Source organism: Hetaerina americana, unplaced genomic scaffold (genome assembly GCF_022747635.1).
Source record: "Hetaerina americana unplaced genomic scaffold, ioHetAmer1.1.p SCAF_2, whole genome shotgun sequence".
Classification (NCBI taxonomy): Eukaryota; Metazoa; Arthropoda; class Insecta; order Odonata; family Calopterygidae; genus Hetaerina; species Hetaerina americana.
The window spans coordinates 30,493,343-30,516,247 of record NW_027286763.1 but is presented as its reverse complement, the minus strand read 5'-3'; positions in this window follow the sequence as shown (position 1 = coordinate 30,516,247).

Sequence of the window (22,905 nt, the reverse complement as noted above, 5' to 3'; positions counted from 1 at the left end):
GACGTCAGACCCGAGGCACTGTTTGATATCAAGTGCTTTGAATAGTGCTTCAGTACTGACGTCTTCTCGCTGTCAAGTTCTTTTATGTCCCCTTTAATGGTCAATGGCTGACAAAAATTACCTTATTGAAGCTTTCTAAGTTTCTTATTATTGGCTATAGGAATTGACCTAACTTCACATTCAGAGTCAATAACTCACACGTCTTCTTACTGTCATTTCCCTACTTCATATGGCTCCTTGAAAAACAATGTTTTTAACGCAGTATCAAATGAAATTCCAAATCAATATTAACACTTCTCCGTGTTATCGAAGAACTTGTGTTATTAACATTTCAAAAAAGAGTTAGCGGTATATTTTTTCCGATTTCTGGCAATTTTTTTTAATTTTAGAAGAAAAAAACTAGCTGAAAATTGATTAGATCGTTATCTCTGATGCCTAGCAAAAATGCTTAATAACAGTGCCCACCCTAGTGGGTATTTGGCTAAAATATTAATTTTTAATCAGAACGAAGTGTCTGTGCGGTACTTTAATCTACTGCTGCCTTGGGAAATCATGGTAACAACTCATAAAATGCTCGGATTTTCCCACGGATCAAAGGGTCATTAATCGCATCTAATTTAATTATTGTTTTTAAAATAACAGTGCATTAAACTAATTAGCTGTAAAGATTTAATTTTAACTAAAGCTTGCAATTCAAATTAAGCTCTAAATTTTCGAATGACAAAGTTGGTAGAAATTGGAGCAGTGTGCATGCGTTTACCATAAGGACTCGATTTAATCAACTGAAGCTGAATAACAAAAAAATGATTACCCGGGATCAGTAAGACGGGTTCACCCAGTATACCATTTCACCATCCATTACAGATATTCTCACACTTTATTTCATTGCTTTCCGACTAACGGTGAAGTCCCTAGAGACGCAACTCATCACTTCTACTCTTAGGTCCTCTCTCGGTGGCTTGCCTCGCCCTAAGACGCTTCCCTTTTCAAGCCTTTTTAGTTGATTAGATGGTTTGTCTGAATAAGACTCGCTGAGGAAAGAGCACGTCAAAAGTTAGTTGATGTGAAACCGTACACCCATTCTTCTGTTGTCAATTGATGTTAGAAATGTGGGGTGCTCTTAAATATTCGGGCCTACGGGTCACAGAACTGAGCACGCACCAATGTCGCTTCGCTTAAAAGTCTTAGATACGAGATTTTGTACATGCCCGATTTCTTAACGCTGTCGAACGCCGGTAATCAATATTCTGCCCTTCCGTTTCTTTCGGAAAGCTTTTCTTGCATTACTTGGATATTAACCAATGTTTTCGACAAGTAATTTCCGGATACTCAGTATTGCCGTGGGACCGTTCGTGGAACCACTGGCGTATTCCTTTCCTTCCATGTCGTCGGTTATCTTTTAGTTGATAAGTCAACTCGGTCGAAATAATTTTAATATCCTTCCTGTTTCGTCAGTCATATGTAGGTGGGTGGGTAGCCTAAGAGTCCTAAACAACCTTAGATGACCTCGGGCTCGAATTAAGGTCATCTGTCCCGACTTGACAGTTGAGAGGGGAGGGCTAGCAGTTCAATCTTCCCCTTTAGGGGTCGCCCCTGACGACCTCCCCCACGGCCTTGGCCACCCCTCCACAACACCAACCTCGCCTCTCCCCCTCCCCCCCCGCACTGCCTATCACCGTGCTCCCCCACTCTTTCTCTTTCCAATCTCCCGTTCTCCACTCAGTGATGACTCCTCACAAATGAGGAGTTCCAGACCCGCGAACTCTGGCCGCACCTAAATATTTTTTGCCTGGAATCCAGGTGGGCGTTTCGGTTTGGTCATTCGCATGCGCTTACGTAGGCATATGTCCAACCTTATGCCTCGCTGTGCGTCCCTTGGCACACTGAGGGTTCAGCTGCACGTCAATGTGATTTCCTTAGGACAGCATTGGAGGATGGTTGCATCCTCCAATTGCGCTCGGAGGAAATCTGTCGTATTTGTCCCCATGCAGAGGCGGCGAGTCGACCGAAAAAGACATTGTCGTAATGCAGTTGCACGGCCGTCATGTACCCCTCTTTACAGCTTCGCGTTTCCTTCTCTTCTCCCCTATGGATCCACCCTCCCCAGAATATGCTCCCTAACCCCATGTTTCATGCCCATGGCGGCCGATTGAGCATCGTAGGTGCCAAGCCCCTTACTCTTCCCGACTCCTTCCCATATGCGGCCTTTCTTCTCCGTCCCCCTGAATTTTGAGATCTTATCACTTGATATCTTTTTTGTCAAAGTCAATGTGTCCTCCAAGATTCTCAGCATACATAAGTTGTATAAAAAGTATCGGGAAACTTATCGGAAAAATAGACTTATTGCAAATATTGCTACAATGCCTCAAAATTATTTAAAGTACATCCTTTGAGCGTCCGCACACTTTTGCCAGCGGCTTTTCCACGACTCAAAGGCTCCCTGGTTGGCGGATTGCGGAAGCTCCTAGAGATTACGCGCGCAAGCTTCTTTGACGGCACTTAGGGACCCACGGAGGTGTCCTTTAAGAGAAGATTTCCCTTTTGGGAATAAGAAATAGTCTGCTGGTACCAAGTTGGGACTGTAAAGGGTTGGGGAATCGTAACGATGCCATTGCAGAAGGTCTTCGCAAGTAGGCACTCGACTCAGCTCTTGGTCGTATGTTAATACCTTTGGTAGGAGTGTAGGGAAAATCTTTCGCGTCGCCTTATTTTCAGTGATAATGGTGTGCACTGTCATCTTGTCAATACCAATACGATTTGCGATCATGCGCACACTTAATGGATGATCTGAATTCAGCACTTGACGCACACCTCAGGAGAAATTGCTACCGACACTTTTTATTCAACCTTGTACGTAATAGATTATTATGGGGCCAAAAAAAGGCGAAAAGGATTAGTGTTTTGACGGTGGAGTGATGTGAATGGCTATTTATTTAGAAAAATGTTAATTATTTACATGAAAAAGTATTTTTTCATGCTCTTTACTGTCTTAGGTAAAGTAAATAAAGTATATTATTTCTAAAAGAATGAGTTTCCTATTAAGAATTCGAAAAACGATAATAATTGAAAATCGTATACAAATGACAAATTTTATAGTTAAAATAATACCTAAACCTTAAATCCAAATAACATTTTTTACAACTGTAATTTTGCTCTAAACCACGCTCCCAATATGCATTTATCGTGTATTTTTCTGCATATCCTTTCATTACGGTTAGTTAGACATGTCTTGACATAACATTTGTTTCAATTCGTCCACAGAATAATGAACATGAAAAATTAATATCACTCTTGCGCAAAAAGTCATATAACCATGCATATCCCGTTCCACAATTTCAAGGGATTTTCAATTACCTATCAACATAGGTTTTTTGTATCAGTTTTTATGCAGCGCTATTTCGAGATATCATAATCTCCCCCACTCCTCTTATTCTGTTATTTGTCGGCTAATACTTTCCATTAACTTTTTATAAATTTCTCCTTCACATTCCTCTGTGATAAATTTATCCTGGACTTATGTTTTTTCTCAAATAAAAAAATAATTTGATGTTTTTACTTCAAAATGAAACAACTTTTGCCAAAATACTTGGGCAGGATAGAAAAAACAACTACAGCTACCTGTTTATAGCATATGATTTTTAAATATAATTTATTAAACGATCCTTTCACATTTGTCTTTAAAACAATATATTCATAGTAATTGGTGTTTCATTTCATTTATTCAATTCGCATATTTTAGACAGTCAAGGACTGCAAATGCTTCCCTCTCGTCATGTAGTAATTGAGACACAATGTAGTATTATTCTCGTCTTAGCCGTATATCATCGGCTTGTATTTTAACCCGCTCTCAGAATTCCGATCCATTAGGTTTTCGGTGGAGGTGCTTTTTCGTCTACGGCTCCGAGATCCGAGGTGGAGATTAAAATGATTCTCGAGGCATTGGTCGAGGAGCGATGGCTGAAACGGTACTCTAGGGGGGCGTTCTACATTTTTCTGACCACGCACACACACATACGCTTCTCTTCGGACCATAACCGATTAACAGGGGGCGTTCGAGAATGCCGGTCCGCTCTTGCTCGGCCGACGTCGCGGTGGGAGGAATAGAGCGTGGAGAGGTTTTCGGGAGAGCGCTCTGGAGCGGCTTGGGCTGGGGTGTGGTGGGGGGGAGCGAAGTGGATCTCGGCAGGAAGTCACGCGAACAAGGAAGCTTCCAAGAGTCACGTCCTTCGGAGGAATGTTTACTGCGCATCCATAATTTCAACCTATTTTTCCGTAGGCATTTTACGTGATGAAAATGATTGGATACCCAATGGAAATAGCTCTCAGTTATTTTTCTACAACCGCATTTTAACAACGTACTACTTTCTTATTTTGAGAAATAATTGTGGAATTGACATTAAATGGGATTAAATACATTTTTGAACTCATTTATTCTTGAGCACAGTATTTTTAAAAATTGGAACTTGCTATTTAATTGAATGATAGATGGTATGCGTGTTTCAAAACTCTTAATCAGGTCTGCAATGAGGTTTCTTAATAAGGACCGTACTTATGAAAAGTTCAAGGAAAGTTTTTTGGTCGTCATGTGCCAAATTAGAATTCACATAGATTTAGAGAATGGCGTTTGCAAATGTTTATATTTTAACATGCATCCGCATTGTTTTCCTCTTGTGTTTCATTCCTTGAAAATATATTGTAGTGTGGTGTGTCTCGCTGGCTGATATGGGGTAAACCGACCTATTAACCGCCGTTTAATTTACTTAGCATAATTTGAAATATCAATTTACTTTCTCGAGAAGTATAAGGTTCTTTTACATGAACGTTTTTGAACTTCGCGCGCATTGTGCCAAAATGTGTGTGTTTTGCTTTTCATATCGTATTATTTTAAACCTTATGATCCGCTTCATCTGATTCGTATCTTACCGGTAACGCCTTTGCAGAAAAAAACATAAAAGTCTGAATTTTGAAGCAGGTTATTGAGCACAATTTTAACATATAAGCAATCAACATACTTTTCAAATAGAGACGATGAAGGAGGTGAAATCATGTATTTGTCTCTATATTTTAATATATTAGAAGTTATTCTTAATTGATCGGTCTCATCACTGTCACAGGCATGAAATATGTCCATCATTGATTTCATTTACTTATGGCTCAAAAGTTTTTATTATTAATTTATCACTGATGCTACTCTCTCTTTCTTCCATTCTTATCTCTCAAAGACTAGACAAAAAAACAAAATTATTACTGCGCCAAAGAAAATATTTTTTGCCCTCAAAACATTTGGATTATTGATAATGAAATAACTTAAAATTAAATCAGGGTTAAATTAAGTATACCTTGAATTTTCGCCTTTATTTACCTAGTGGAGTCAGTATTTATTACTGTAACTCGAATACACGCGAAGATATTTTATTGTTATTAATAAACAATTTCATGATAATTGTTTGAAGAAATTCGTTCTTGGTCATTTGTACGAGACTAGTATTATAGATTAAAACGTATTCTCCCCGGATTATCCTCATTATAAATAATTATTGATTTCTGACGCATGATAAATTTAAAATCACGGCGAGTACCTTTGTCCCGAAACTATAGAAAATCAACGTAAACGTACCCAATGATTAATATATTTTTCCGAAATTTCCATCAGGATTATTTAATTTGCTCTCTGTTCCACATTTTTCTTTAGTACACCCAAAAAATTAGATACCAAATAGTTTTTAAATGTATTGTCGTGTAATCAAACTTTTTCATGTGAGTAATTAACCTTTTCTTGTTTACAAGAATGGAAGAGGTCAAAACTCGGTGAGGTTTGGCAGAAAAAGGGCACTAAGGAGTTTCCTGTGGTAGCAGACATTATAGCGATTTGTGGAAGTCGTAGATATGCGTAAATAATTCTCAAACGGAAACAAGAAGGAAGGATTCTATTTCTGCTGGATGGAAACGTGTATTCTTAGCGTCGACCAATAAGAACGTAGCAACACATTAGCCAATCAGAGGGCAACAGCCAAACGGTCATCTTGGCAACCGTGCCAAAATGAGCGGAACACGCGGAGTAATCCAATTCAGTCTGGCCTGAGGAGGGCGGGTGAGATGCTCCTCCACAAATGCCAGTGTTAGCGCACCCAAAAGCCTTCAGGGCGTAAGGATGTTATCATATCGCCGAATACATTTTGATTTGAATGTCAGAGTGTTTGAATGTCTTCTTATCTCGCGGCCATCATTTATCGCGATACTCGATGATCTGTCAGGACCTATTTCTTATAAAATTTTTCCGGTCCTACGTATTTTTAACGTTATTTCGTTATTATGTAATCACTAGAAATTCATTTCATCTACCTCTCTTTCACGTGAAGCGGTTGTACAGATCAATATTGAGAAGTGATTGAGGCAGCAGTTCACAAACTTATCTCGAAGAAATTCTCCCTTGTTATTCATCAGAAAGTTCCATGCGATAAGTGAAGGTTGAGTTCAAATATTACAAAAACCCACAGGGAATGAACATTGAAGGTAGGAAGTGAATTGATCCTTTGCTCGCACCACCTGCGTTTTCCTACGAAATTATTACCTCAAGAAAATAACAGGGTACGAATATAGCAGATGGTTTCCCAAAAGGATTTGGACTCAGGATCTCCTAGCCCTATGGCTAAGTGCTTCAACTGTTAGACTTCCACGCACGAATATATTTCTATTACCAGTAGTCTGTAGGGTAAGGGTTTTTTTTATGGTCCTAGAGATTCAGCACTGCTGCAATCAAAATCCAGCCTAACACACCATACTCTAATATCCAATATTATAATAAATCATTATTTAAGGCGTCACACTTCCTGATTCTCTTCATTCCGTCAATTTTTCCGAACAATTTTCGCTCCAAGGAACATGGTCTACGCTACAAATTTCCCCGCGATTGCTGTCCTCAAAAATATATTGCCTCTCAATTCCACCCGCATCAGCTTTTCATGACTTTTATAGATTTACCACAAATACTTTACTTCTGAGCTATTATATCCGGAATTGTTCAGTTTTTTATGCATTCCACTTTTTCATTTTACTCCGCACTTTTCTTTCAATAGCCTACAGTCCGCTGTTATCTGCTTATCTCAAAGACCAACTTTCCGAATCCTGCAAACAACACACGATATGAAAGTTTTCACCAGTCTTCCTTATGCAGCTTTGCATAACGATCTTGCCAATAATTATCTTTGCTAAGAGTCTTACTTCAACGCAATTCTCCTTCTTAACTGTTTAACCTGTTACAATTTACACTTCTCAATTTTAAGGCTTGTTTTAAACTTTTTCTTTCTTGAGAAACTCATTGCCTTCAATTGATTGTTTCTCTTTAAGTACAGATTCTCTAATGTGCTCAGCTGTGATTGAAATCCCTGGGCTGACTAACCGAACAAAGCTTGATAATCATAAATTTCAGCTGATATAAAAAATCCACAACCATTTTCATTCCTACCCCTGCTCTAGTGCCTTTCATGCTATTTCCTCTTAGTAGGTATATCCTGAAAGGGTGATAAATTGGCAGTCCTGATGAATTCCAGGTATACCACTATTTATTATGACTCTCCTTCCAATATCCGTACATTTAAAGTGCAAGATATGTACAAATATAAGCTCAATTCACTTTGTGAAATGCCACGAAATCAATGAAGTTGAAAAATCTCCTTGTTCATATCCAGGTTTTTATCAAGTTCCTTCTGGAATGCCTTTTCGTCTCTGTGAACGCTGCTCTATATTATTATTATTATTACATTTTTTGTACTTAATTGATTTTCTTGAGTTTGACATTGTCGTACTCGTAATCGTCCTGCTGCGTAACTAGTTGTTTAGAAATGTACGTATTGACTCTTTATAATAATAATTTGTCCTTAATATGGCCGCATTAATCTCCCATTACCACTTGTTTTTTAAACTTGTAATTAAAGCTAATGTGCTGTACATAAATGGTGTATATTATAATCTACAACTACGCAGCGCCCTTCAAGTCACCGAAAGGGTGTGTAGTGTAGGTGGTAGGTAACATCCATGAATGCACAGCTATTAGTTCATACATGCGTATGAATATACAGGTATATTAACTCATTAACAAAATTACTCCAACACACATGTACCCTTACTCGCCATAAAATAATTTACTAATTCAACCAATAATTGTTTTTAAGTCAGTATATTGGGGCACTTACGCTCCATTTCTTCATGATTCCGTGTCGTGCGAAGAAAGAACGAATGCATAAATATGTCAGTGACGGTGTCTATCCGTCTTATTTTATCTCAGCGATTGAATTTACCGATATAATAAATTTAAATGTTCCTCATTAATGCATTATTTCGACATTCCTCGTGGAAACCTGTATTATTTTGATTTTACCTATTATTATGTAAGACTGTGTATGATGATGACGCACTGAGTTGTTTGCGAGTCGTTGAGCGGTTCACGAGGCCAATGAAAGTGTGTGCTTCCAAAGAAAAGACGACAACAAAACTTAACCTTTTTTCGGCAGGCAGGGGATCATTCATATAGAGTTTCTTTGTCAAGGATCCACTGTTACGTGGACATTTTACAGAGTCGCTTTGGATCGACTTTTGAAACAAATGTAGTTTGTGAGGCTAGAATTGTTGGACAGTAACGGCTGGTGGTTTGTTGCGCGACAATGCACCAGCTCCCAAGTCTATTACTGCAAGGGATTTTTTTTACAAAAGGAAAGTTGTCAGCATCAATTAAACTGCGCAACCGCCTGATCTATCCCCCAAGAATTTTATTTATTTATTTTATTTACACAATTACGTTGCAATTAGGCAAATTTCCTGGTGGCAACGGTGTTGTTTTATTTGTTCCTGAAGCTCAAATTGAAGTTAAAGGGGCAGCGATACACTTCAGTAGAGGTGGTTGAAACGGCGGAGACGAAGCAACTAAACATTATTTCATTACAAGCGTTTCAGAAGGGATCTGAAGATTCATACTAGGCGCTGTGTCGACTATGTAAAAGTCTGTTATAGATAGAAGTAATTTCATTTTGTTGTTTGATCTGTGCATGCCCGGTCCTGAAAGATTTTGAATACACTGCGTATTAAACGCTGAGATAATGGATCAATATGTTTGACCCAAAAACCTAATCTTTGATAGAAATGTTTTGAGATATAAATGCCTTTATCCACCACCAATATATCGCTGACATTGAACCAAATATCTCCCCTGCATGGCTTTCATAAGCTCACAGAAAAATATTACAGGCAATGCGTCTAGAAACAAATTAATAGTGTTTGGTGAGGAGAACTGGAAGAAATATTGTGCAGTGAGCATGAACAGTGAAAATATTACAAATTACATAGTTTTTCATATATTTCTTGGCTGAACGCTTGGTAACGATGGCATTTTAGTTGCATAGATTAGTGGATGTGCGGACAGACTTAGAAAGGTTGTTGCGAGCACGGGAAATATGTTTATATCAAGAATGAATATCTATGATTAGATGATGGCAGTGTAGGCATGTGCACATTATTGTTTGTAAGTGGCAAATGGGCGAGGTAGGATAAGAAACATAGCCTGCTGATTGCCGGGGATGTGGCGTATTTGACGAGTTTTTGTGGCATAAACAAGAGAAGAGAAAGTCGAGAATGGGTATTGATGGGATGTGAAAAAATCCGCCAATGGGATAAGTATAAAAATTTTAAATTTATTAGTTGATTATGTCGAGAAGATGGATGAGAAAAAAATAACCGAGCATATTTACAAGGAAGAATACATGGTTTGTGAGGAAAATTTGGTTTGGGCAAGTAAAAGGGTATATTCATCGACGAGAATCTTAAGACAAGGCATTTGGGACAGATGAATGTCGAATAAATGAACGAATGTAACAGAGGCGAAAAATATATGCATGAAAAGGACAGCATTTAAAAAATCATGGTGAGACTAATTCCCCTGAAATAACTTAAATCAAGCTTTTTTTTTCATTTCCAACTGCGTAAGATAACGGCGTGAGGGGTATTAACGTACCTAAGGAAATGCTGTTTATTTGCCTTTCGGTTTCGGAGTGAATAATTTGAGTATTTTAGAAATATTTTCTCTGAAGGGTAAACGGCCTCCTTTTACCGGGACATTTCATAATTTCAGTCTCATTTTTCCATATTTAGTGCATGCATCTGAAAAAGATGTATTATGGGGTGATTTTGTAAGCTAGGTCCGTTGGAATAATAAAAAAACATATTCGTTGGAAAAGTTTTGTATTAACGGTTTTCGTTTCTCACAGAGCTCTAAAAGGTTTCTACATAATTTGTTTCAACCATGATGTTCTTGGATTTTAAGTTGCAAGATTCTCATTGTATAATAAAAAAGCTGAGGACTTAATGCAAAATTTAAGCTTTGTCATCTTGCCCATTTTTCATGATTGAAATAAATATGTGGAGAAGCTTCCGTGGCTATTCTTATGAGGTAATTTACGTTATGTGAATGAAAGAAGTGGAAGTTATGCTCAATCAATTAATTTTTACAGGGCTTCGACCCACAAAAACTAATTCAAGAAACTGCGGAAGATGCTGCCCCAGTCAAACCTCGATAGATTAATTGGCTAAATCACTCGGCCAGACATCTAGGGATCCGGATTCGAATCCCGGTCAAGGCGAATGATTTTTACACTGTGAAATTTATGCATTGAAAATTGTAAAAGCTTTTCTTGTGTTTACTTATTGTGTGAGGAGACAAATGCATTCCGATTCCATTTCAACGCTGTTACTAAGATTTTTTAATTACGAAACTAAACTATAATTGTATCTTTAAGCATGAACTTTCAATATATATTTATATTATTAGTAGCCACGTTTGCGTTACCCGCGTAAGACCATTAACGCTCACGAAACAATATTAATCCACTCTTGAGGAATACTAATATAGTGTCCTAACGTTTCGCATTGTGGTAAATATTGATACATTAAAAACTGCTGAGGAAAAATTTCTTTTTTCACACTGTAACATGTTAAATAAAGCGCACGCATTGACTGATAAGAACGCATATATTTTTATATATATATATATGTATATATATATATATGTATATATATATATGTATATATATATATGTATATATATATGTATATATATATATGTATGTATATATGTATGTATATATGTATATATATATGTATGTATTGAAGGACAATAGAGGAAGATTGGACAATAGAGGAGAAATCATGAAAATCAAATGCCTAAAATTACTTAAAATCAGACTTTATTGAGTTTACATTATCTTAGTTAAAAGTTTTGTAATGATCAATGAATCAAGTTCATTAATTATTCAATGGATCATTTAGAATTTTAAATAGGTTTTGTTGATGATTATATAACACTGTGCATCTTTTCTGCAAAGAAGCACCTTTAAATCGTTTAATATTAAATATTAAATACGTTTTAAGACAGCAGTGAAATGCCTCTGTATACTTTGTGTGGTTATTATAACATGATTCCCTGATTCCCTGATTCTTTTACATGGTCAGGCAAATGAAAATAAAACAATATTCTCAGATGAAAAAATGAAAAATATAGCAAATGGAAATTTCTTTGGCAATTCATTGTTTTCCACTCTTCGTTTCAATTATATGCTCTTTGAACTCAATAATTCTCTTATCTCAATCTTACAATAAAGCCATTACATATTATTTCTTGAGTGGGTTAACAGTTTCACAATCAATTTATATGTGTTTGTTAATGATATTGGATATTGAGACTGTAATTTAGTAGCCAGTGATAATTCTCTTTTTGGGGTGAGGGTAGATGGTTGAAGGGTAGATAGAAATTTCGGGTACCACCCATTTACTCCCAAACGGTTCATTGTACTCTTGAACTCTCTCTTCAAAGTGCTTTTCACGGTACTTGTTTGCTATCGCTGGGATGTGATGGGACATCGTACTATTGCATCTAATGCACTCACGAGCTAATGCTGTTCTGGAGTTTCGGCGAATTTACATCAATCTAAAATATTTCTCGGTTTTCTGGAACCATTCATGGATGAATTGTAAAAGGATGTGGTTATCTCGAATTTGCGTTTTAGTAGACAGAAAGCACCGATAGATGATGGTGATATCCCTGCGGCTATGCATCCCGTCAAACTCAGCAAACGTGTACATCGGTGGTCTTCTTTTTGTCTTGCTTTGGAGAAAAAAAAAGCTTTTTCCGGTGTTCACAATGTTCCGTTTATTTCAGAACGTAACCCAGTGACCTGTTATTTCAGTTTGTGCGTGAGCAGTAATGGCACCCTGGTGCACTGCTCTGCCTCAAGATGAAACGGACGGGTACTACCAATTTATTTATTTAACTATTCACCAAAAATAGCCAATTTCGACGTTTAAATTGGATATTTTCAATGTATCAGCCCTAGGCGAAGGAATGCTCCACATCGGGGGAAGCGAACCCTCGACCTTTGCATTAGTGAACAGGGCATCACCCCGCCAGCAGAAAGGTCGGTGGTTCTGTATACACACGCAGGTAATACCGTCGACTTACCTTCCACTATTACTTTATTATATACCCACCCGTTCAATTTAATTGATTTCTTGTGCTAATGTTGGTCAGTTGAGTAGTAAAAAAAAATTAAAAAAGAATTTGCTGAATGATTCAACCTGTGACAGGCTGTTGGTGATTTTGTGTATAATTTTCTTGCGCCATATTAATATTTATAATATACGTAGAGTATTTCCTGTAAATAAAAATCTTTTTAATCAGTTTAAAATGTCCGTGAACGGAATGATTTACTCTCTGTTGTTGTTATTGATTGAAGATCACCAGAGAGCAATTAAACTCGACAGAAATGCAGGGAGGTCCTTTCAGGTCCAAGCGATCGGCGTCACGAGCGTGAAATGGTTAAGTTGGCAATGTTGTCCATGTATAAGTGGTGAATGACCGCTATCTTTCTGAAATGTTTGAACATGTTGACGATGGTGATTGTAATCTTTAGGTTTAACATTTGGTTGATACTATGACATTAACTTAGGTCATACACCATTGAAGTCACCTATGCATTCATCTCTGTACCATTTAGACTTTTGTCTACGTATTTACGAGTATGTATATCAGTATATTAATTGTGGTACATTGACATGTTATTAATGTGAAAGTCACAGAGTTTTAGAAAGATTTATGCACTTTTTTGTCCCGTCAGTGAACAACCACTGATCAGCAGTTGGAAATACGCTGATAATATTATGCTTGAATACCAGTACACCTGGAAGAAGAGAATGGTCATGAAGTCCGAAATGTGATTCTTAGGAAACATGAAGAACAGTCGTCGACAATTTGCTCAATGGAATTAATGTCGAATATGATGTTATAATACCACATTTGGATGATTCTATGCTTAAATATTTGTACATACAGGAAACACTCTATCGGAGGAAATTCTCCGTCATTCTAATGACTGGAAATAACTTATATGGTCTAATGATGGCCTTCACGGTAAAATAATTAGACAATTACCAGTTTTACATCTCAAAATTTGTAAATTTTACATTTTCAACAAACAACGAAAAAATTGAGAAATGCTCAGAGTATACAGGGTGCGTTCTGAAAATAATGCAATTATTTTTTGAAGTATATTGATCAGATTTGCACTAACAATTAAAATTCTTCATAGTACTTTCCTTGGCGCTCTATGCAATTTTCCCGGCGACTCTACCAACATCTGTACGTGCCCTGGAAGGCATCTATGAGGACCTCTCTCAAGGTCTTCGTTACGGCTGATTGGATCTCTTCTATGGACGAAAAGCGGGTTCCTTACAGGGTTGCCTTAATCCGAAAGAACAAAAAGAAGTCCGCTGGGGTGACGTCAGGACTATAGGGGGTGTGGCAGAGTTGGTACCTGATATTTGTCCAGGAGCTCGTGGACTCGTAGCGTGTTGTCGTGATGGAGTTGCCAGATAGCGGAGATTTCTTTCTCGTCCTGATGACCCTTTTTCGGAGTCTTTCCAGCACATCCACGTGGTCGGCAGCGTTAACTGTCTGTCCTTTAGGTAAAAACTTGATGGACCACTCCATTACTGTCGGAAAAGACAATGAGCATTGTTCTCACTTTTGATTTGCTCATTCTTGCCTTTTTGGGCTTGGAGAACTGGTCGGTGTGCCACTCAGAGCTTAGGCGTTTTATTTCTGGATCGTATTGAATAACCCAGGTTTCATCACCAGTGATGACGTTGTCCAAATAATCAGGTTCATTTTCAATACTTTGCAAAATCTCACTTGAATTTTTCGCTCCGTTGGTCTTTTGGTCCTCTGATAACACCTTGGGCATAATGCCGGTGGTGTTGAATATTTTACAGAGGTATCTCGATCCCTACTTGAGGTGCTTTGTGGAGGGCACTTTGAGTTAGTACGCTGTCCGTCGGATGGGACGTTAAGCTGCGGACTCCTTGGCGCATTTCGTTCAGAGTAGGCTAATGCCGACGCCGGGTTTCTCTCCACCCTTCCTCTTTTCCTGTCCATACCCCATGGCGCAAATTACCTGAGCTGTCGGTCGCCTCCCCTAAATACTACTACTACGAGCTTGGCGCACACTTTCATCATCGCTAAATCTTCAGTAACAATGCGAAACACAGCAGTAAACGATAAGTGCAGGTAATTAGCAACCATCTTGATACTCAATGGACGGTCAGAGCCCAAGAATTGCCGAACACAAGCCACACTGTTGTCGGCTTTGCTGGTTGACGGTCGCCCAGAGCGTTGTTCGCCGTGAACCTCTTCCCGGCCCTCATTAGCAGCCTTGAAACACCTCTAAACTCGTGTTTAGGACAGAGTGGAGTCCCCATAAGCCTCACAAATCATTTTGTTAGTCTCTTCAAGAGATTTTTTCACTTAAGCGCAGGAGTTAGTAACCGCGTAACGTTGCTCGATCGTCGATTACATTTTATTCGTTACAAGGTCGTCGCGCAGAGGTTTACAAATACTGACGTCCTGCCGCTTCCACAGCTTGGAGAGCACTTTGATCGGTCCCCGCCTACTCCAAGTGATTCAATCCCACTCCAACTAATAGGAGCGGCGCGGGAAATTCAATTTCTTTAGCACGCTCATTTCAATCTGTAAGTACTATATATAGACAATACTTTTAGTTGGTTAAAAAAACTTTGAGTTTTTACAAAAAGTAGTATAGAATCTTTGCAACTGTTTGAGAAAGTTAAGGGGTAATACAGCCAGAAACCATCTCGGATAATCCTTGTGATTGCTTTCAAAGCAACCAGGAATATTTGTTCATTTACGACGCCACAGCATAGCGTTACAACGCAATAATGCGTTAGATAAAGTGTTATTTTTCTGAAAATGATATTACACGATGATGTTGGCAATTATTGATAGCTGAGCTATAAATTAATCAATGGATTTATTTATATTTCTTTTAAACAATTTATCGTGGTAGGTTTTCGTTTAATTAATTCCAACAATATTTTTCCAATTCATATACTTTGCCTATTTTTAGGTAAAATGCTGCTATGTCACCTTATGTTGTTGTGACACATTTTGGATTTCTATAAACTGTGCTAACTCCGGAATGATGAAGCTGCTACATATTATTAGAAAGTGCAAAAAACAACTTTTCGTTCCATCGATACTTGAATTAATGGCAAACGAATATGTACATTTTCCCCGTAAGTTATAGGCGGGGAAAAATCCATCTGGGGAAATCCATAGTTCGTGGAAACTTAAGTCGTTATGAGTGGTGGATTCTCAAATCAGTTTAACGCCTGTGCCGACTCGATTCTTCTTTCAGCCAACCTCTTCAAGCCCACGTAAGGCCGTGAGTCGCTTTCCGTCAATATTGTCGTCTCCATAAATCAGTAGTCTGCTTGTTACCACTGCTTCTAATTGCTTGGGATTTCCCGCATTCTGCTGTCGTCCTTTTAAGCATATTAATTTACCTTGATTATTGGATAACCAATTCCGTATTTGTTTGATGATTTCCTGCCTTTGTTGGCGGCCAGATACTCTTTCCTCGCTGTGAAAAACAGTGACTTCTCCAGTAATGCAGCAATGCGATTATTATGGAACTTTCATTGAGGAGACTTAATAGGACTAAAACATAAATACGAGTAAAATAAAGTCGTATAATTTTAGTGGACTACATTCCTAGGATTTAAATTTTAAGCGTACTTAGGTTCCGCAGAAGAAGGACGTATAAGCAGGAAGGTTAAAAGCCTGTCAGGGATTAAGGAGGGAAAATCAATTGAATTAATCGAACATACCTGCAAGTCAGAAACATTTAATTCGAAAAAGAAGCTTAGATTCAGGCTTACTCGCCGGTGAGATAGAAATGGCACTGAAGGAAATGGAATCTAATAAGGCCTTGTGAGTGGACAACATTTCTGCGGGACAACTTAAGGATATATGAAAATAATAAGATAGGGTTTCTATGGATAAATTTGTAGCATTTATGCTATATCAGAGGAATTTGGCCGGAAATGGTAACTAAGTGTTATTTACTATTCCAAAAAAGGGAAAGGCAGCCGAATGTGAGGACTGCAGAACATTTAATTTGATTTCACACGCATTATCAATAAGAGGTTGGAGAGCAAGGCAAATGAATATTTAGGGGATGATCAGTCTAGGTTCAGGAAGGAGAGAGGCTCGCATGATGTAGTAGTGGGGTCACTTAAGGAGAGGAACATAGAATGAAAGAAGGATGCATTTATCTGTTTCTTATATTTCGAAAAGGCGTTTGATATAGTAAATTTGGTAGAATTAATGGATGTATTTCAAAAATAGGAATAGATTAGATGAATATAAGACTAATCCATAACTTGTATGTCTCAGACTGCTAAGGTACAAGTGACGGATGAAGAGTCTGGAGGAGCAGTGTTAGGAAAAGGAGTAAGGCAGGGGTTTCCATTATGAACATATACGTTGAGGCAACGGTAAAGAGGCAAGGGAAGAACTGGAGGTAGGATTTAATTTTGGCGGGGAATTCATAAAATCTGTTAGGCTTGCTGATGATGAAGCCTTAGTTTGCCAGTCAGCCAAGGGGTTTCGAATTCTGCTGAATACATTGAAAGACCAGTGCGATAGATGAGGACAGATGTGAACAGAACAAAGGCTATGCGATTTTCAAGAACTAGAAAGGCTGAGATAAACGTTAAAATAGGAGGGAATAAACCAGAGCATGTGGAGCAATGTACTATGTTTTGGACCAAAATGGTCAAAGTGAAATTTCTTGTCTCCGGCGTAACTTTATGGAATTTGCATAACACATTGAAATGAAATTATTGATTTTGTAAAGGTGTGTGGAATGACATAGTCAATAATTTCATTTCATTTCACTATGGTCAAAGTAGTAATAGTGTGGGATATAAGTAGAAAAGCTACATTAGGCAAAGGATCTTTAACGAGGAGGAGAGAACTGATGACAGGGACGTTCAGTAAGGACTCTAAGAAGGGACTGTGTGCAATTTTGATATAGAGTGTAGTTAAGATGAGGAATAAGATAGGGATGTTGTACGGAATGAAAGGAGAAATGAAGTAATGGGATTTGTAGGATGCCCATCAAAAACATACATCAACCGGTAGAACAACATTAGATTATTAGATAATAATACGGTATCTTTTATTTAGTAAATATTTTCATTTTTTTGTTACATAATTCTATCAGGGCTCACGATTCATACCATAATACTTTTACGGCCAATTTTCCCTACCCCGATATTTCTTCAAGCCATTTCCTTCCCATTTTATTCACTGTAAAATATATAAATATCTTAACCTTTTTATTTCTTATGTTATTTTCTTACTTAACTCAAAAAGTACTTATTCCAATCCTTTTCACGACACCTAACTTCCTCCCCCTTTAATTCTTGTCTACATAATCTTTCAGTAGTGTACTGTAGCGCTTTAATTTATTCGTTTATGTTACTGACTTAGAAGCTGATTCAATTCTTTTTTATGAACAAACTATAGTTAATTGTTCTGCCCATTGTATTTCTTGTTTATATCAGGTTGTTACTCACTGCCTTCCTTTTTAATTCTTTCTGTTCTGGCTACATCTTCCAGAATACGTAAAAGCAAGAAGTACAGGGTTCGTCCGGAAAATAAGTGTACTGAGCTCAGGAAAAAAAAATTATTACACTTTTACATATCTTAAGCTAATATTCCTCAAAATAGGACCCTTGTGAGTCGATACACTTGTTCCAGCGGCGTTCCCATTCCTGGAACGCTCCCGCGAAGGCATCATCGGGAACCTCTCGAAGACTCGTCGTCGACCTCTTCTCTGCCCTCCACGAACATCTTGTGCCACCGAAAGATCATGTTTCTGGACATGGCTGACTCCCCGTAAGCCTGGTTAATCATACCGACAGTTTCGGTAGACGATTTCCCAAGCTTTACCGCAAATTTTATGGAATAACGCTGCTCCAAAAACTTCGGCATCGCGTTCCGTGACGTGGGTCGAAGCGTGGAGGTTCGCGTTAACAGAGCTCCTCACTACACCACAGCTCAGAGCCGACTGCCTTTTTCAGCGTCGCTTGCCAACGTACCCCCCTCCAATTGCAGCCCATCAGAGCGGTGCTGGGCGCGCCCAGCCCAGGAGTCAGTACACTTATTTTCCGGACGAACCCAGTGTTGAAGTTACGATACACGTGTAATGATTAGTCATTTAATAATTTTATTTTGCAGACTTGGGAGTGCATTTTTGAATGATTGAAATGGCAGTGTTTGGATTGCAATTGGGTTTGGAAGGGTACCACAGTCACGTGCTAATATTTGTCTCTTTTATGCGTAAAATTAAAAGGCAATAGATGCATATTACCAAAAGTATGTCTAAAATATTATTGCATACTATTTATTCACGCAGGCAATTCACAGTAGTAGTAGTATTTAGGGGAAGCGACCGACAACTGAGGTCATTTGCGCCATAGGGGATTGGCAGGAAAGAATGGAAGGTGGAGAGGAACCCGGCGTCGGCATTCGCTTACTCTGAACGAAAGGCGCGAAGGGGTCCGCAGCTTAACGTCCCATCCGACGGGCGGCGTACTCACTCCAAGTGCCCTCCATGAAGCACTTCAATTAGGGATGGAGATACCTCTTAGAAATATATTCAACATCGCCGGGATTTGAACAAGGGCCCTCTGGGAGGGAAGCCAGTACAATAGCCACCGCGCCATTTCGATCCCCAGTCATTTAAGGTGAAACATCTAGCCAGTCTTACAAGTCCTTATTCTGGCATGTATAGATGAATTTGTGTAATGAAATTTATATATTTTTTCGAAATATTTATGCGGTTGGTATAACACAATATTTAATATTATCATACTCATTTTCATAGAATCTTCTACTTTAGAGCTCTATTTACTTTATGTAACGTTCTTTGCACTTTAGTTTTGATATAAAGTCCTTTCTCACCTGAAATTTTTAAATAGGACGTGATTATATATGTATTCTCGTATATATATGATTATATTCGATTGTTTAAATTTTAAAAAAATATTATCACCTGCACACTTAAATATGTTCTAACGATATACCGATGATTGAACCATGATAAAATGGCAAAGAATGCACTTGTCTCGTTTCTAGCAAATGCAGCTTCATTCACCCTAGTTTACAATGCGAAATCTTTTCCTTATTTCAACTCACTTTTGATTTGCAATGCATAAACCATATGGTGAAAGGTAAAAAAAAGTCGTGTTATCTCTTAATGGCTTCTTTACCAATTTTTGGTCTTTATACTATCATAGGATAGATATAATTCACACGTTATCACACGTATACATATAGTTCTACGCGATTGTCGAATTAACGTTTTACATCTTTTAAGATTACATTTGTATTGTTTGGGAGGAGCACGAATATTTTTTCAGGAAGATTTTCTGTCAATGATAATTAGGTTGGGATAGGCAAATTTTTTAATATTTGTTCTCTGTACCCGGAATTTTAATTTATAGACTGCTAAGATTATTAATGGTATTAATATTTTTAAAAAATTCAGAGAGGTAATGATAATTATCGTTTTTAATGAGAAACAATTCTATTCATGATGCATCCTTCGGTCATGATCGCCCAAATAGGTGATAAAATTATCTTTTCGTTTACCCGCCAGAGTTTTTCAGTCTTCCCTATAGGTCATGAAAGGCATCATCGCTCCATTTTATTTGCGTTAGGAACACCTATTTCATCGGTTGGACTCATTTTCTGATTTCTTTAGTGGGAACCCTTTCATCCGCTGAATAGAAACTCGGCTCGCTCAATATGGGGATCGCTGCCTCTTTGAGGTTTTAGTAATACGCTCCACGGACTGGAACAACTACGCGAGAAATATTTTGCCGCTGCTGCCCACCGTGAATGGATCATAAGGAAAAAAAGCGGAAGTCTACATCTATGGGAAGCAAGAAAGGCTTTGTTGACCACAAAAAAAACGTGAACTTGCAATGAAAGTGGAGAATTTAATGGTTCTACTAACTCTCAAACGCTGGAATAATGCCTACTCGGGCCGTGTATGATCAATGGCGTTAATTTATGCACAAGGAGATTCATATTTAGTGAGCAACACAAAATTATTTTCCACAAACATTGAGCAACGTATATCATGAAATTCCATTTTATTATTATAAAAGCAAATGTCTATACTACTAATGAAATGAAATTAAAGAATAGATGTTGATCGATGTTTGTGGGAGATAACTTTGTGTTGTTCTAATATCATTGCAAATGTCCCCTCCCATGGACTACATTCTTGACGTGGTGGAAAGGTATGTGCGTTCCGGTGCCCCTAGAGCTGAGCTACCAGGAGTAATAATAATTGCTCCTGTTAGGGCCCCCCATGCCAGATAGGTCGAGGGTTAGGAGTCAAACGATGCGTAGTCAATGCAGCGTATGTTCCTCAATGAGCCGGCTGCAAAGGCGTCTGACCCCAGTGGGGCGGCCATTGAGTGATGGTGTCACGCTAAAAACACTATTGAGGAAGGCAACGGAAAACCACCTAAATTATCATTCCCAAGAGCAAAATGATGTACACTATAGAGAATACTATATCAGTCAGGGCAACTGCGGAATTCGGCCCAATAGCCCGTGTGTCGTGCCTGGCAGCGGAGGACGCAAGGCTTCCGCGGTCGTCATCCCACGAAACCCTTGCAAGGGAAAACCGACAGAAGCAGGGCAGAAGACGCATGGGAAAAAGACCAATTTAGTTAGAATAGGAACGTGGAATGTTAGGATAATGATGAGGACAGGGACATTGGAGAATACTAAGTGAGAAATGGAAGGGGGAAAATAATGATTTTAGGTCTATGCGAGGTGAGATGGAAAGATAGCGGGGATCACTAGAGTGATACTTATGGAATAATATGCAACGGCGGGGACGAGAGCCTAAGAGTGGTTGCCATAGTATTAAATAAAGAGCTAGGAAGAAGCGCAGTCAACATAGAGCAGGTAACGGATAGAATACTACTAGTGGAGATAAAAGCAGAACCGACGAACTTAGTTATTATTCAGGTATACATGCCACCGAGCAACCATAAGGAACAAGAGGTCGATAGGATATAAGATCAGTTAGAGAACATGATCGCGTGTGTTCCTGCAGGGAAACATTTGATAGTGATGGCGGATTGATATGCAACGAAATGCAAAGGACGAGATGATGATGAGGTGGGGGACTAGGGTTTAGGTACGAGGAATGACCGCGGAGAGAAAGCAATTGAGTTCTGTAAGAGACAGAGGTTAGTCATCACCAACACTTGGTTTAGGCACCACAAAAGGATTAGTAATACATGGTTGATGCCAGGTGACTCAGAAAGGTATCGATAGATTATATTCTGGTTAGTCGCAGATTTAAGAACAGTGCGATAAATTTGCACAGCTTCCCGGGTGCGGATGCGGACTCTGACCAAAAGTTAGTTATTATGAAATGTAGCGTCCGTTTCAAAAAGATAAGGCAGGGGCGGCGACTTAGAAAATGGAATGTAGAAGCATTAAATCGTTTGAAAAGGAAGGAATACAAACAGGCGGTAGAGAAAATAATGGAGGATGGTAAAGGGCTTATTACTATCGAAGAAAAATGGGAAATGATCAAAAAAAGGGTTGTCTAAAGCCGCAAAAGACACTATTGGAACCGTTAGCGCTAAAAGGACTAGGAAACCATGGATCACGGATGAGATGATTACAACGATGGATGAGCGGCGAAAATGGAAGAATGTAATTACAGAATTAGGAAAAATGAAGTACAAAGAATTAAACAATAAATTGAGGCGGGCAACATTTAAAGCAAAAGAAGCATGGTGGAAGACGCAGTGCGAGGATATAGAAAGTCTGCAGAGGAAGGGAGAAATCGGTGCGCTGTACAGCAAAGTTAAATCTTTATCGGGAAGTAAGAAAGGGAGATCTATGCTAACAGTGAGAGATAAGGCGGGTAAGGTAATAGTTGACGCAGGAAAGATCCAAGAGAGATGGAAGGAATATATAGAAGAACTGTATAGTAAAGAACTTAGGCTAACAAGGATAGACATAGAAAAGGAGGATGACGTGGATGAAGATAGCCTAGGCTCAGGCATACTCGAAGATGAGATAGAAAGGGCATTAAGGAAGATGAAACTAAATAAGGCCGATGGGGTAGATGATATTCCTGCGGAACAATTGAAATGTTTAAGAAAATGTGGGAGGAAGAGGCTATATGGGCTGATTCGTAGCATCTACGAGGAAGGAATCTGGCCGGAAGACTTTTTGAGATCAGCGTTACTTCTTATTCCGAAAAAGGTAAAGGCTACATCATGTGAGGACTACATATCAGTAAGTTTGATATCCCACGCAGCTAATATTGTTCTCAGGATCATCAACAAAAAATAGAGAGCGGGGAAAATGATTACTTAGGGGATGATCAGTTTGGGTTTAGGAAGGGGAGAGGTACGCGTGATGCCATTACTGTCATGAGATCACTATTCATGAAG